Below are 18,136 nucleotides of genomic sequence, written 5' to 3'. Positions count from 1 at the left end.
TTTGATTTGATACTTTTGCTTCACTCTTTGTCTCTGGTTATCACACCATTCAGAGAGTTGGAAGCCACGTTGTGTGAATACTTATGCTCCATTCTATACTCGAATTTAGTCATTGAGTGAAGAGACAAGGGCCACGTCAGGTATATTTTGATGCATATGCTCTATTCTCTGCCTTGATTATCACATCAAATAGAGAGTCAGGGGCTACATCGCATACTTTTGATGCTATGACTTTACTCTTCACTCGATTCCATCATCGAGTAGATAGTCGAGAGCTATACAACAAATATCATCAATGGTATAGGTATGTTCTTTTTTCTACAATTAGATCGAGTAATCGTCTCCTCAACCATAGAGTTAGAGCATACATAATAATACCATACTTTTGTATATGTTTTTTGCAAAAGCTTATCTAGCTTTGCATCGACTGCTTTGGATAAGAGCCATTAGAGGCATATGTTGTTGACGGACAACTACACCGAATAAGTCATAATGGCACAAGAGATTGTCAGCAATCTCACGCCTAACGGCTAAAAAAGGTTCTAAAGTTCTAGTTAATCTCAAGTGTGTCCTCCGTCGAGCTCATGTCCGAATGCTGGTTAAACACGCAAGTCAGTGAAAGTTTGCAAAAGGCCATCAGGTGTTCCATTTCTAGTTTTACACTAGTCTTTTCTCATTATTACGGTCTTCTCAAGTTTTCACTCGAGGGCCGCACATCTAATGGTTTCCTTAACCAAGTTTATAGGTATCAACAGATATACAATCATCTAGTATCAAGAATGGTTATGGAACGTACTTATCGGTTGTTGCATCTTCTTATGCTAACTCTATTTCATAAGCAAGAGAATCAGGCAGTAGCATGTTAGACAAGCAAAATGATAGTATTGTTACAGAGAGTCCTAGATCATAAAACAAGTTTCAAGTGTTTTTGAGCCAAATGGACCATCAGCTTGAGGGACTCCCCTCACTATCATCATCAGGCAGGCTAAGCCCTAGCTCTAGCCCTAGCGACTCAAAAAACGCTAGGATCACAGGCTGGACGTTGTGAACAAGTCTTGCTGCTACCTCAGTGGTACAGTTAAACCTGACTGTCACAACCGAGGTATCGAGTGCGGGGTTGTAACTCCTGTGGAGGCCGAGCAACGTAGCAGCGCTCGTAGAGGCCAATTGAGTCATGTGGTCGAGCGTCTGTTCCTTCAGCTCTTGAAGTGCTAAGACCGTAGTGTCTCGTTGAGTAGCAACAGCATTTTGCTCGGTGATAGTAGCATCCCTTTCAATTTCCATGAGTTTCCATTCGGCTCTCACGGTCTTTGCTTGTTTCTTTAGTTTTTCTGGTACTTGAGATTGCCATCAATAGTCTTCATCGCATTAGAAATAAGTTTTTCCTTGCGGTTATCGAAGGACTTGAGGACTGTAAAAAGCAAACAGAAAAGTAACTCTCATTAGTCGCTTAATGATTGAATCACATACTTGTGATTTGAGGATGGACTCATGTTTGATTTTCTCCTGCTTGGCTTTAAGCTTCATCTGGTAGTCGATATATCCCTTTTTGGTGGCGGCTATTTGAGCACCCACTGCTTGGAGGAGAACCTATGTTGTTGTCCAAGGGTCATCAGCTGGGAACAATATTAAGTTCTCAGTTTGTTAAGCTCTGAAGTTTCTTCAGGGGTGCTCGAGGTAGGATCTCCAACTTGAAGAGTGAGAACTGGGACAACATGAGGGGTCGATGACGGATGACTGGTCAATTCACTGGCAGTCTGATTTTTTGCCTCCTCCAAAATTGACACAGTCTATAATCAGTAGAATAAGGGAAAGAAAGAAAAAAAAATTGCTTGCTAAGATTAGGATTAAAACAAACCTCTTTGCAATCTAAAAGCATGTCACATTGCTCGACTTCTGCCTTTTTGTGATTACTTTCTTCGTTATAGGACTGATAACTAGAGCCGATTGTGTTGAAGTAGTAACCTGGAGGCCATATAAAGCCAAGGCATCTGAAGCCTGTAAAGAGTTAGCCAATAATAATTTTACTGAGCTTATCGAGTGAATCTTCAAAAGAATGACCAATCAAAGGATGATGACTCAATAAGAGTTACCTCTTTGGTCGAGTCATCAGACACGGTGGTCACTCGAGGTGGCGATTGCGAGGATGCACCAGATGTCCCCTAAAAAAGGTCACCCATATGGACACGACGTTAGTAAGTATACACTCAATAGAAAAACTATTGACTATTGGAAGATTTCATTTCAGTACAAAAAGACTTCTTCGCTTGCGCTTCAGGGGCGTCAGATCATACAATGAATTAAACAATGAGGATGATCTCTTTGATTGAAGGGACACTTCGGCCCCTTGATCAGCTGGTACTTTTCCCATGTCACCAGAACCAATGGGGGGATTATTGTCAAGATCCAATACCTCATTCGTAAGGATATGCTCTTGATAGAAGACTAGAACTTGGGGTCAGAATAACAAATTAGATCAAGTAAACCACAATCAGCCTTGCTTTCTTGCTTAAGAAATTTCCACATCCAGTCGAGGATTCGCAAGGGAGTAGGGCAGAATGTGGCATTCTGGTGCTTCATCAGAGAAGAGTTTGTTTAATCAAAAAATAATGTCTTGCGAAGACAAAGCCAGAACAAGAGAAGAAAAGTCATTCGAAAAAACTCGACTGCAATAAAAAAAGTAGCTAAGTGCAAAATAAGTCTTACATCCGGCCACGTCCTTGGAGCTATCTTTTTCTCCACTAAATTCCCAAGCTAGGTGCTAGTCACATCCGGTTTTAAGACCAAACCGAATGTAAACTATATGTATGCAAGGATCAGTTTACACATACATATAGCGATATCATTAGTAGAAAATAGACATAGTGCTCATTATACAACATTATTTATTACAAAATGACCACACAGTCTAAACAAAAAAACATAGCAGTGGAAATAAATAAGAGACCTCAATAAATAAACAGCGTAGTGCCCACTCCTCAAGCAGTCGACCAGAAGCTCCACAAGCCTAGAACTCTGCACCGTCTTTAGGATATTCTTCAAAAACTTCACCTTCTGAAAAACAAGCGTGTGTATTTCCAATACTCAGCAAATGAGGAAAAGTATGACATGGAGGCTTAAACCAAGATTTCCTATCCTCTAGGGTTCAATTTGCATAAAAGCCAATTTTTGCCTGAAGCTACAGAAAAGCAATTTTTCAAAAGGAAGGATGTGCAACAGATCTCCTTTAACATCTGAAAATTCAACCATTTCTTTACCAAGGAAAAACATCCACCCAACTAATCATGTGAAGGTCTATATCGCTCATAACCCTGAGCATGGCTGAATATTCAGTTTGACACTCTGCAGAGTTTGTACACTTTACTCACGAGTCGTGACAAACTCTTTTGCATGTACCTGTCGGTACATTACACACTTCCGGGGTGTGCGTCAAGAGATTACTATGAGGCTTTTCCAAAGAGTTTTCTAGTATGCACTTGCTCACTGTGGTTTCACCATTGTACATAAGTGGAGTAACCTTCGACCCCAGAAGCCCCCCTCTTGTGCTAGGTAGAATCGGGAAGCACCCCTTCTTTCTCTACACATCCAACTAGCTCATACATTACTAGGAGAACATCTAGTTACTTAGCCAAGCCGTACCATATAGGTCTCATAGTTGTACTGTTATCATGGGTGGTCGCTCCACTAATCGGTTCTTAACATGGTCTGGATAAGATCGCCAACCATTCACTAAAAAATATCCATCCAAGGATAATCGTGCCTGGAACACATCAACAGGCACACACCAACATTCCCTTCGTGCTCAAACCCTAGATTCCTTGTTGCTAATTCCCTTAACAACAACAAATATCATAACCTACTTTTATCTCAACTTTTAATTTCATAGCTCATGATTCATCACCTACATACTACATGTTCATCTAAAAGCATGGCTAAGGCAAAAAATGACATCATTGAGAAAATAGGCATCTACAAGTGCAAAATCAGTATATAAAGCTAGTGTTTGCTATACTTACCCATTTCACCACAAAAACAACATGCATGTTTTTTGAAACTGACTTTAAATGAAAATTAGGCTCACAACATGGTCAATACAGTTGCCTTCATCAAGGTGATGCACGATTCCTTCAAAGTCTTCTTCCTGGAAATTTCTGAACTGTTCTTGAACTGATTTTTCTACATGAGCACACAATCAAACATAAGAATAGTATGCCAAACAGTACTAAAACTTGGTAAAACCTCTATAAACATATTTTACACATTGCTATAAGAATTTGAGCACAAAGATAATCTAAATTAGAGTTACAAGCAAAACATTATGAGCGTTCGAAGTCCTAGGGGCTTTTTACCAAATTTTAGTGTTTATTTTTATACAGAAAACTAATTATTGAGCAAGGAATTACTGATGCTGATGTCATAAATCAAAAATAATTTATTCTAAAGAGGAAAAAGGGTGTGGACCGGGTCTATATGGTCATGGACCAAGAAGAGGCTTCAGTCCATGAGTCCATGGTGGATCGGAGTGGCCGGTGGCGGTGCTATGTGGTGGAGAGTGGCCGGAATGAGGGCTCGGGTGGCTGAGTTTAATCGACGAGAGGGAGGGCTGGCAATCTTACCCTGAGTGTCAATGGGGTCAGAGCGGCAGCGAGGTGGCCAGGTGACGAGGACAAGCGGCGGAGATGGTTAGAGTGCACAAGGGAGAAGTTCCAGTGGCCAATCGTTGACGAGGACCTTCGGACTCGCCTTTGGAGTTCCCTACGAAGCCAAAGGGGTAGTTAGTGAGGCTGGAGATGACATGGCAATGTGAAATGGCGACGGTGCCAGAGACGATGGTGACGACAAACTGGGTGAGGAGAGAGGGCAGAAAGGTTGAATGGGGTGTGCAAAAGAATGGCAAACTCGGTGGCATAAAATTTATAGAAGGGAAGGGAGAGGGAGAGACGCACCATCCGACTGGACTTCATTGCCGAAGATAAACCTGCGCAAGCGAAAATGGCAACAGACGATCATTTCATGTGATTGAAGAGGGGAAAGAGAGGGGAAAGGGCGTGTGTATGATGCGGTTTAGTGCTCGGGTTGGAAAAGGAGGTGGCTCCGATTGGAAATAGCAGCGGCAACAGCAAGGGAGCGGGGAGGCGAGCGACCGGAGTGGGAAGATGAGCTAGAGCTCAGCTCGGCTCGGTGGCTCGGCAGCGGCTCGACAACTTGAGCTGGGTTGGCAAAGTAGAGAGGGTGGAGCGGCAGCCAGCTTGGAGAGATCGGCTTGGCTGGATGGGCTTGGCCCAAACCGAGAGAAAGAGAGGGAGGGCGGACGGGCCTCGGTGCAAGAGAGAGAGAGGGGAGAGGGGTTTGGACCAGATTTTAAAGGAGTTTTGGCCTGGATTGAGTTTATTTTATTTCTCTTTTTATTTCCTTTCTATTTCCAAATCTAATTCAAATCTAAACCGAATTCAAACAAGTTTTTGAAACAATTTTCACCAAAAAAATTCAAAGAGGGAGGAAAAGGGGCCTACTGTGACAACAGAGCCAGCATGAATGCAACAGATCAAAATATAACCTAATTTATTTATTTGATTTATTAAAATACTATTTTATTCCCATGCTAGTGGTGATGCTATCAACTAATTTGTGGACCAAATTTTAATAATTGACAAAGCAAAAAATTAGGGTGTTACAGTGCTCTCGTGCCTTCAATGGACTCAACCTTCGACTGATAAAATCTTTGGCCATATGCCACCTGGTTAGGCCAAACTGCCTTAGCATACCAATTTTATTGGCATAGAAGGAAGTGTGATCGGACTCGCAGGGCTTCTTCATAAAAGATTGAATTTGGTGGAGAAAATGCCTCTATAGACCAAGGCACAATGAACCGGATCAGGGTTGGAAACATAAAATCAATATTTTTTCCACTCTCTCAATTAGGAGGAGATCAGGGGGACTAACCCGAATCGGGGTTGGAAACATAAAATCAATATTTTTTCCACTCTCTCAATTAGGAGGAGATCAGAGGGACTGAGATATAGGAATTTTTCATTCCGTTCCTAGTTGGAAACCACATCCCCCAATACACTTGTTCTTCTTAATCAATTTCACTAGTAAAAGTACTGAAATAGATTCAAACTCGGCTCAATGCCGAGAAAGGCTTCGCAAAGGTGGACCAAAACAATAAGAATGGTGATGAAGTTTGGGTTCAAGTGGTGAAGTTCAATTTGGTACCAATGAAGCACATTGAAGAAGAACATGGAAGGAGGAATGTTGAATCCGCAATGATAGAATGATTCAAAAACCACAAACTCATGCTCAATTTTGCAGGAGGGGGATTCCTCACTAGATGCAGGCCTCCATTCGATTAAACCGCGTGGGGACACTATTCCTTCAGCTTCAAGCTCTTTCAGCCTTGATTCTTGCATTGACGAGGCTATCCATGCTTCAATCGGAAACCTTGCTTCCCCTTTTGAAGCCCTATACGGACGGAAATGTAGAACCCCGCTGTTCTGGAATCAGACCGGGGAAAGTCAAGTTTTTGGTCCCGAAGTCCTAAGAGAAGCAGAAAGACAAGTGCAAGAGATCAGAGATAATTTGAAAACAGCACAGTCAAGACAGAAGAGCTACGCAGATCATCGACGTCGAGAACTAACGTTCGAAGTAGGAGACTTCGTATATCTCAAAGTATCACCAATTAGAGGTCTACGCAGATTCAAGGTTAAAGGCAAGCTTTCACCTCGGTTTATTGGTCCGTACAAGATTTTGGGAAGACGAGGAGAAGTAGCTTACTAGCTTGAGTTACCACCTCAACTCTCGGGAGTACACGATGTTTTCCATGCGTCACAGTTAAAGAAGTGTCTAAGAGTTCCCGAAGAACAGATGCCAATAGAAGAACTGGATGTACAAGAAGATCCCTGATATTTTGAATATCCGGTTAAGATTCTTGAGATATCAGAACGGGTTACCAGAAACAGGCAAGCCCGAATGTGCAAAGTACAGTGGAAGCATCACTCAGAAGAAGAAGCAACCTGGGAAACAGAAGATGATCTGAAGACGGAGTTTCCCCATCTCTTCTTCGATCCTTCCGAATATCGAGGGCGAGATTCATCCTAAGGGGGGTAGGTTTGTAACACCCCAAATTTCAATTTTTGCAATAATTTAAATTTTGCTAGAAATTAAAATAGGTGGTTGCAATTTTGTTCAATAGGAAAATTAATTTCTAAATTTAAATTGTCCTACGATAATGTTTGATGCATTCATGCCATTATAGATGCATTAAGGTTTTTCTTGTGTGGAAAAATTTGCTAAAATTCGGTAGAAATCGCTCGTTCAAACCCCTTTTTGAAAATTGTTGAAAATCAATTGGAAAAGGAATTTCTAAAAAGAAAAATGCCCTTGGAACGATTCTCTCTCCCTTGGCCCATCTCCCCTCCCCTTTCTCCCTTTCTCGTGGGCCGCCTCTTCCTTCCCCGCGCCGGCCCGTTGGCCGAGCCGGCCTGCAGCCGCTCCCGAGCCGCCCCCCTCCACCGCTCCCTCTCTGCCGTGTGGGCCTCGCGCTGAGCCGCCCACCCCACCCGCGCCGAGCCACTCTGCCCGAGCCGCGACTCCCCTTCCTCTTCCTCCCGCTGCCCGAACCCGAGCGCCCCCAAATCCACCGCCGTGCAATCCCGCGCCTCCCCGCACCCTCTCCCCTCCCAAAAACGGCCGAATTCAAAGCCATAAACCCCATCAAGTTGCCCCCGCCCGTTTCCCCTCTTTACTTCTCCCTCTATTGCCCAATCAAAACAGGAAAACTGACGCCATTAAAGGCCATGGCTGCCGACCATTTTCTTCAAATTCCGGCCAATCCTCTTCCCCTCTCTCGTATATAAGCCGACCATCATCTCCCTTGTGACGTTCTGCGCATTTTGCACCCGTTTCCCACTTTTCTTCCGCTCAGATTCGAGCCCGACGCCGTCTCCTCCATTGCCGCCGGTGAGAAGCTTGCCGCCGCCTTGTTTCACTGTGCCGAACCACTTTTGACCTTGGTCTTCGCTTCTTTGGTGTCGCAGGACCCCGGGCGACGCTTCCCGACGCTCCTCGGTGTCTCTCCCGCCGCTGGACGCCGTCGCACTGAGCTCCAAGGCCGCCACCCATTCTTCCCCGTCGCCGGCCATCACTTGGACCATCTCCATCGCCGTGAAGCCTCGGTATAGAATCCCCACGAGCTCCTCGCTCTTTTGCTCTTTGTCTCGTGAAGAACCGTTGCCGGATGCGTGTTTCGGCGCATCTCCGGCGAAGCTCCGGTGCTCCGCCTCCGTCAGCCGCCGCCCGCTCCATCCCGTGCCGCCGGTCGCCGCCCGTTTTGAACCCCAGCCATCCGATCCTGGATGGACGGCCCAGATCAGAGGGGCGCATACCCCTTCGGCCCGGTCCACCGTGGACCCATGGACCAGCCTCCAGGTCGTGGTCCATGGGCCCATAAACCTATTCCATGCAATTTTTCCATTGAAAAATAATGTTGTTTTGTTTTATGACGTCATAATTAGAATTTCCAGTATAAAATTAATTCAGATTTTTCTCTGAAAATCATGTAAAATTTGCAGTTAAGCCCCTGAAACTTCAAAAGCTCAATACTTTTTGCTCGTAGCTTCGATTTGGGCGATTTTCACGCCCAAATGTTCGTAGCGACGGGTAGAATCTTTTTATAGGGTTTTTGCTTAGATTCTGTATCATCTGTTGTACTTCTCTTAGAAGTTTGTTTTATGTGTGCTTTTCCGGTCTGTTGTTTAGGAGCTGAGCAGTTCGGCAATCTCGAAGACCAAGCTTTTGAGGAGGACGTTGAGCAGCACCCGGTTGAAGGCAAGTGTCCTTGAGCATATTTATCCTGTTTTAGAATGCAGGTGTAGTTTTTAACCTTCAAAATGCATGCTTGTCTAAACATGAATCCTATGTTAGGGTTTACTAGTTTTGAATCAATATTTCCTTGTCGTCGTTGTTCATCATGTTATGAAAATGGGTAGTTTTATGCTAGCGCAGTCTTGGTTGGGAAATCTTAATATTGACTAATAAACTATGCAACAATGTTGGGAGATGGTAATTCTTTTTGTAGCAACATGGTATAGGTTGTCCCCAACAGAATGGATGGTTTGAGGTGGAGCCTATGGTATGTTTGTGTTTGTATCTGTGTGGGGTCCTAAGGACCGGTTCTTGGGCATGTAACCAAGTTTTATCCGCACAACTATGAGGCCTATATGGGTACGGCCTGACCAACTAATTAGTCACCTTCTAGCTTAGTGGGCATCATAGGTCGGTATAAGTGGCACAAGAGGGGGCTTCTGCAGCAATGTAATTGCCTGTTAGCGGTGAAACCTCAGTGGGTGTCTGTGGGTTAGAGGGAGCTTTGTAAAGGCCTTATAGTGAGACCCCAACTCCACACCCCGGAAGTTTGGAGCAACAAGGGAATCACGACTCGTGGGGAAAGCAGTGCAAACTCTGCAGAGTGTCAATCTGGTCGATCAGCCATGCTCACGGATAAGAGCGAGCTTGGACTTCTTCAGGATTAGTTGGGGTAAGGGTTTGGTATGGTGGGTTGGGGTAGCCAGGTAATGGAATTATCTGGTGAGTCTTGGTAGTCGGATGGAGTCCGATGAGTCAAATCTTTGGATACAGTCGTGTCTCCTCACTTAGTAAATAGGATGCTTGATGTTAGAGTCATAGGCAGATCATAGTTGATTAGTGCTGTTAACCAGTGTCAAAGCCGTTCCTTGACTTAAGCCGCATATCATGTTTTCCCTACGCTTGCAGAGTACAATCCTTATACTCACACTTGTTGTCCCCTACCCTGCATTCTACCGCTGTTCAAAAGCTGGCAATGAAGCTGGAGCTTTCGACGACAACTTCGACCCAGAGCTGCTATTCTAGGCTGTGTTGCCCCCGGTCGACGCCTGTGGAAGATGGAGCCGCTGGCGCTAAAGACCCTTTAGTTTCCCCGCTGTGTTTCCTTTAGACCCTCGGGTCCTTTTGTATTAAGTTAAATACGATGTTGTAATAAAGGCACTGTGATGATATTACTAATGATGTAAGCACATGTATGAAACTTGATCCTGGCATACATGTGTTGTGCCCGGTTTTGTTCATTTAAAACTGGGTGTTACAATTTTTTGATAACCACTCCCATATTTGTGGCACTTCGATCGGCATGACAAGCGGCATGATGACGATGCATGAATCTCTGCACGCCCATCTGTATTCTGTGAGCATTAAATGCTCCTATACCCGTTGTTTCAAATTTCTAAAGGCTTTTTAACTCTACTCAAAGACGGATGTCAAAAGGATCTTGACACTGAAGGAACTTGATGACTTTAGCCCTAGGTTAGACTAGATCTGATCTACTCCTTGTAATGGGTCAACCACATCACTTGTACTCGAGTGCATACATATACATAATCATTCACACAGGACGTAAGGTATTACTCCAATCTTGGGCCTGAACCTGTATACATCGCGTATGCCTCGCTTCATGTTTGATCTATGATTCACGAAGGCAACCTTGTTATTTTCCAAATACATTGTCAAGAACAAATCCTTGACAAGTTCCTAGATTTCATCTATGAACCCATAGTAGGTGCTCTTTTCCTCTGTTGTGTCATAGGCTTCTATATGAAAGCTGTTGTTTTGGGCTATGCTCTTCTTGTCCTTTGCTTTGGTATAAAAAGTGTACCCATTAATGTCATATGCTTGCCATGACATAACAAAACTTGATGGGCCATAAGCTAACATTTTCAGTGTTTTTTTTCTATAGATTCACCATCTGATAGGTTTTGGTTCTTGAACCATGTGGTGAAGCTACACTTGTGCTCTTACATGATCCAATCATCTGAGTGGCCTTGGATTTTTTGTGTGTAGCTCACTTAGGTGTTGCTCGACATACGACTCCACTATCTTGAGCTGTTGCAAGATGGTGAAATGTGCTTCTTCCACTGCTTTGTAATCATCATCGATGAATCTTTTCTTTCCTTTGGTCCCTCTCTCAGACAACCTCCCCTTATGTTGAGATATAGGTACACCAATCGGTTTGGCATATTTTATGTAATCGATGCAACACTCAACGACTTCCTCAGTACTGTAGCCCTCAATCATGGAACCATCTGGATGAGCACGATTCCATACATAGCCCTTGAGAATGCCCACGTATCGCTTAAATGCTGATGTAAGAATACATGGCCCAATGCAATTATCTCATTCACGATGTGAACCAATTTGTGTACCATGACATTGAAAAAGGAAAGAGGGAAGCACATCTTAAGTTGGCACAGAGTCTCTATCAAGTAACTATATAGAGCATCTAGTTTTTCAACATCAATCACCTTCCGTGAAATTGTGTTGAAGAAGTGACACAACCATGTGATGACCACCACCTTTATGTCTCCTAACTTGATACCCCTGATTGCAATGGGGAGCATCTACGTCATCATCATATGATAATCATGAGACTTCATGCCGATTAGCTTCGAATCTTTCATTGAGACTAGTTTCTTGATGTTGAATGAGTAACCAGCCGAGACTCTCACCCCACATAAGCACTTGCACAATGCATTTTTATCCTCAGGTGTTAGAGAGTAGCTAGCCGGGGGAAGGTAATGTTTTCCATTTGGTCTGTCTTCAAGGTATAGCTCTGGCCTAATTTTAAAATGTATCGAGTTCTTATGTGACTTGATTCCATCCTTTGTCTTGCCCGGTATGTCCAATAAGAGGCCAAGGATGCTATCACACATATTCTTCTCAATGTGCATAACATCGATGTTGTGGTGAACATCCAAGTCCTTCCAACAGGGCAAATACTTAAAGAACATTTGCATATTCTTCTACAACATGCTCATTGGAGTCTCACTTTTTTCCTTTTTTTACCCTTTGGTGGCTTTCCAAAAACAACATTGATGTTCTTGACCATTTCAAATACTAGTACTTCGCTGTGAGGTTTTGGACCAGTACCTTGCTCAATCGCATTATCAAAATATTTCTTCATCTTGCGGTATTTGTGAGTTTTGAGTAAGAACCATTGGTGTCGTGTGTACACTAACTTCTGTGAGTGCGGAAGGTACACAAACGCGGTTTCATCCAAATATACATAACCTTGCTTCCCTTTAACATGTCTCAATAGGCAAAAAAGGGTGGGATAATAACTAATGGTAACAAAAATCTTGGCTTTTAGCATGTAGTACTTTCGTCAGAACTCATTCCACACCCGGTCCCCATCGTTCCATAGTTTTGCCATATCTTCCATCAATGGTTCCAGAAACACATCTATATCGTTGCCAGGTTATTTCACTCCTTGGATAAGAATGGAAAACATAAGGTACTTCTGTTTCATACATAGCCATGGAGGAAGGTTGTAGATGGTCAGGACCACTGGCCAAGTGCTATTTGAGGTGCTCATGTCATAAAAAGGATTCATTCCATCGGTACTCAATACGAAACTTACATTCCTTGGTTCTTTAGCAAAATCTGGATACATGACATTGAACTTTCTCCATTGGCTACCATCAGCGAGGTATCAAAGCTTAGTTCCATCCTTCTTTCGCTTATCAAAATGCCAACGCATCAATTCAGAGTCCCTAGTGTTCGAGTACAAACACTGCAAGCGGGAGATCACTGACAGGTACCACATCATCGTGGCAAGACTTCTTCTCTTCTTCTCCATGTTGGAAGAAGTGTCTTCTTCATCATGACTAGCAGTACTCTTCTTCTTCTTCTTCTCATTGGCAGAAGCATCTTTATCTTCACAATCATCATTACTCTTGTATCGACTCACATTGTACACTGGACATCTATTCAAGTCTTCGTACTCTTTATGGTAGAAGATATAGTGATTTGGACAAATATTTTTTTATGCATATCCAATGACAACGGACATATAAGATTCTTCGCTTGATAAGTGGTGGTGGGTAAGGAGTTAGGCTTCGGAAGCATGTGTGCTAAGAGGCTTAACAGATCCGAGAAACTCTTATCAGACCATCCATTGCTGGTCTTCAACCTTAGAATTTCAAGCATCAAATGCAATACCATAAAATCCTTATCACAAACCCTTTGATTCCTCATACAAAAGTTTCTTCAATGCCTTTTGTAACCTCGAAATTATCTAAACCTCTCCCGTCCCTTAAAACATGTGGTTCTGTGTGGCACAACATTTCCTCCAGATCAAAATCATCATCATCAATCATAACATCAGTGTCGCCTTTGACTCCCTCATCATCACCATCCACTTGATCAACAGCAATGTCATCGTTTGATTCGCATGTATATTTTCCACTGTGTTTGGACCAACATGTGTAATCCTGGACAATACATCTCAAGATCAAGTGTGATTTGATTATGCTTTATTTGTCCCATAATTTCTTGTTCTTGCAGTCAGAGCATGAACAATGTATTGCTTTTGTCTTCTTAGTCCAAGCATCCTTCTCAGCGACTTCAATAAAAGTATAGAGTCTTTGATATATATTTCTCCATGTCTTGGCGTATTGTACATTCATGCTCTGTCCATCTTTAACTTCAACCACAAAATCAGATCCATAATTAATAAGAAATCATAATAAAAAAATTAAAAGGGGGGAAAAATTTGGGCTTATTATGATTATAATATGCCTACGCAATTGACTATATTGGTGCAAATTTATGGCTCAAAACAATGTGGATTCATTACTCTATCTCTCCTTCTACATATAGATCTAGATCTAGATATATCCAAAAAAATCCCCATTCATGATAAAACCTCCTAAGGCTAAAAAACACCAAATTGAAGCTCTTTTTTAAATATAATGTTAGAATCTTGTGAATCTACACAATTGAATCAACATTGGCCACAAATTTTAGCTAATTTGAGGATCTAAATGGCTAGAACCATGTGCATCTATAAATTACATTCAAACCCTAATTATGCCTTAAATCTAGATCTAAACATCAAAAAGATACTAGCTAAGGATGGGATACTCTTACCTTAGATAGCCAACTCCTCCAAGGAATTTAAAATCAAAGCCCCCCCCCCCCCTATTTTCAAACCTCTCGACCACCGTTGAGTTGCTCTGTTTGGACAGAGCAAGCTCGGTCTGAATGGAGCTCGCAAACATGTATTGTTTTGTAGAGAGATTACCAAAAGCGGATCATATAAGGAACCACCTCTAGAAACATGTTTTAACAGGTAGCCAAACCGAGTAAAGATCTCCTTAACCACCCACTCCATAAGAGTACGTGCCAATGCCACCATATGCTGGTGCTCCTACCGCTGCAACACAGCCCATCTACAGTGCAATCGTGTACGTGTATAAATAACCTACAAAGGAGAGTTAATTTTTCTTTTATTAAAAATCACATCATTTCTGCATAGCCACAACGACCAATAAAAACATTGTCGTCGCTACCATTAATTGTCTTTCCAATGCTTGCTAATCCCACGAAGCCATTTGCCAAACATATTTGGAACGCTTCTTGGTGGGTATAGATTGGATGCCACTTGAATGATAAACTATGCAAATCTCGCAAATCGGAAATCAGAAAAGAGATGCTTAATCATCTCATTTTTATGACATTTTTTACTACCTTGCCATTGTCTCTTGGTTAGTTTATCCTTTGTTAGAACCCCTCTGCAAAGGTACCAAATAAAGTTTTAATCTTTAGTGTTATTTTTATCTTCCCAATTTTCTTGTTCATTATTTATAAGTGTCAAATAAAGAGATTGTAAAGACAATTTTTCAGATTTGTTCAAATTCCACTGGAATTCATCAAGTTCTTGTGTAAGATTGATGTTGATAAGGTAAGGAAGCAACTCGTTCCATGCTATCAATTTAGGTATGCTCAAATCTCGGCAGAAAATGATATTTGGTGGAAAGGCTTGTAGAATGTTGGATACAGTGTCCTGTTTGTTAGGATCTATGTTATATAAGCAAGGATATTGACTGCTCAAAGGCAAATTACCTAGATAAATATCTTCCCAAAATCTAGTTGTTGAGCCATCTTTAACTATGAACGTACCAAAGCGAAAAAGATGTTGCTTACCTTCATCAATCCTGCCCAGAAATGAGAATCCCTAGCCTTCTAGCTAACTTGCGATAGAGGTTTTGGCCCCAAATATTTATTTCAAATAAGGTTATCCAAATCCCTTATTCGTACACATAATGTATATAACCATTTATATTGCAGAGTATTCTTTTGGGCATGGAGATTTTGAATCCCTAAACCCCCTGATCTTTGGGTTGACATATGGCACTCTATTTTGTAGCCAATACCTCTTTTTATGACTGACACTTTGCTAGTAGAATCTGAAGCGGAAGTAATCCAGTCTTTTGAGTATTCCTCGAGGGATTAGGAAGAAAGACATTATGTATGTTGGCAGGCTATTAAGGACAGAGTTCAGAAGAACAAGTTTACCTCCCGACGATAAATATTTTGCCCATCCAACTACCTAGTCTTTTTCAAACCTCTCCTCAACTCCTTTCCAATATGAGTTACAAAGTTTGCAATAGTGTATTGAATACCGAGATAGCACAAAGGGAGCTCTCACTTAGAATATCAGAATAAATCTTCGTATTGGCTCACACTGTTTATCTCTTCATAAAAATAGAACAAATTGCTCTTATGGAAGTTAACCTTTAAACCAGATAACTGCTCAAAAGCGTGGCGCAGGAATTTCATATTTCTGGCCTTTTCTAAGTCATGTTCCATAAAGAGGATTGCATCATTAGCATATTGGAGAATAGATAGACCCCATGGACTAGATGGGGAACTATTCCCTTTACTTAGCCTGCTCTATTCGCTCTCTCGATCAGGATAGCTAACATGTCCGCGACAATGTTAAATAATATCAGCGATAAGGGATCTCCTTGACATGATTATTTTTTAGTTTCGAAGTATCATCCAATCGAATCATAAATTTTGATGGCTACACTTCCTCCAGATATGAATTGTTCAACCCAAGAGCACCATTTCCATGAGAAATCTTTCATTTGGAGGCTTGATAGTAGAAAAGACTATTTGACTTTATCAGAATCCTTCTCAAAGTCAATTTTTAATAGGACCCCATTCAAATCCTTTTGATGGAGTTCATGTATAGTTTCATGAAACCCCTTCTAGAATATTGTGATCACACGTAAAAGTTGTTTAGGTCGGACGGACTATGCAGTCTGCTATGTTATTAATGTCATTGGTTGTCACCTTTGTAAAAATCTTGAAGCTAACATTATAGGCAAATTGGCCTATATTGCTGAATGTGATATGCTTCATTAGTTTTTAGCATTAGGATAATTTCCCTGATGTTTAGACTATATAGCGGGAGATCCCTAGAATACAACTTGTGGAACAATATCATCAAGTCCTCCTTGATTACATCCCAGAATGTCTAGTAAAATTCTGCCAAGAAACCATTAGGATCGGGGGCTTTGTTGTGTTTCATTTGGAATACATTGTTCCGAACCTCATTTTCTGTGAAGAGAGCTGTAAGAATTTCATTGTTGGTATCTGTTACCTATGATATATCATCGGTATATGATTCCACTACCACAGAAATTCCTGTTACAGACAGTTTTAAACCCTGTTACGGACGGGTTTTATAGCTGTCTGTAAAAAAATATAAATGGTATCAAGATACCACAGACGGTAAAAGTCTGTCTGTGATTAATCTAGCTACTGCTGATTTTCTTACACACCCGTCTGTGATTAAGACTAATCACATATGGTTTTTTTAAACACCCATGTGTGATTAATACTAATCATAGATAGTTTTATTAAACACCCATATGTGATTAAGACTAATCGTAGACAGTTTTCTTAAACACCAAGATCAGTCATGTACAAGATGCAAAATGAATCAAATCATATTCCAATTTCAATCGAATTGCATTGTTGCCTATTGGATAAGAGATTAAGGGATGGTCCGATGGGGATAATTGGAGAAAGAGCAAGAAGACCTGAGCAGGCAGCAGCGGCCTGGCAGAGTGGCCTTGCGCAGGCGATGGCGGCGACCTGCTAGCTTCCGCTGCTAACCTCTCACGCCACCCAGGACTGGCTCACGTCGTCAGCCTTTCACCACGGTTGCTAGGCTAGGGCGCAGTTGCACCTGATGCAGGGCCGCCTCTGTTGATGCACGCTTCAACTTCAGCTCCATCTGCAGCTCACGTGACGCCTGCTCCAGGGCATCCTTTTTCAGCAGTAGCGTGGCCCACACTGGCGGCAGGCTTGGGGATGGGCAACGAGCTCGCACCACCGCCATCACCTCCCGCCATGCTACAAGGAGTCTCTCGCACCTGCGCCTGCATGGGGTTCTGCTTCCATGGATCAACCACATGTAGATCTAGCAGACGAGGAGAGGCGATGTAGGAGTGGGGAGGGCGGAGCGGTAGCTTGGTGAAGAGGTCAACAACGGTTGGGTGAAGAGCGTCGATGGATTAGGGATAATATATCGGCTAGGGTTTTGTGATGTTGGGCCTTGATGGGTCGGGAGCTTATGGGCTGGCAAGGACATAGTACATATGGTTTTCAAAGCAAAACCGTCTCTGACTTTCATGGGTATCATAGACACTTATTCCTAAAAAAACCGTATGTGGCATGCCACAGATTGAGTTTAATATAAAACCATCTGTAATCTTTCAGATGGGTGGAAATTAAACCCGTCTCCAACACTGCCACAGATGGTTTTATCTAATAAACCGTTTGTGGTCTCACCATAGACGGGTTAGAATAAAAACTGTTTGGGGTATGTAGAAATCGGACATGATACGATTCTACCATAGATACTTCTTGTTAAAAAAAACATTTGTGATGTCTCTCTTAGTGACGGTTCCCATAAAATCATCTGTGATTCACCATTTGTAACGGGCATTTCTGTATTAGTGTTCTCTCAAGGAGAACTTGTTCATCCCGGGTGGTCTGAATAATTTTTTATAGAAATTTATTATATATTTCTTTAATTGAGTTTCACCCTCAATTTTCCCTACATCTTGCTCTAGGTTGAATATTCTTTGCTTTATATGTTTATCATTTGCTATCAATTTTCCCTACATGTGTTATTATCTCCATAAAGGATTTGATTGACTTTTGCTATTTGGTACCATTTTGTCTCCTTTTCACAAAGTAGTTTGACCAACTTTTCGTTGGCTTGGTTCTTTAGCTGAATCTTGGATTC

This window comes from Phragmites australis, chromosome 11 (genome assembly GCF_958298935.1).
Source record: "Phragmites australis chromosome 11, lpPhrAust1.1, whole genome shotgun sequence".
Lineage (NCBI taxonomy): Eukaryota > Viridiplantae > Streptophyta > Magnoliopsida > Poales > Poaceae > Phragmites > Phragmites australis.
Note: the sequence above shows the minus strand (reverse complement) of the source record.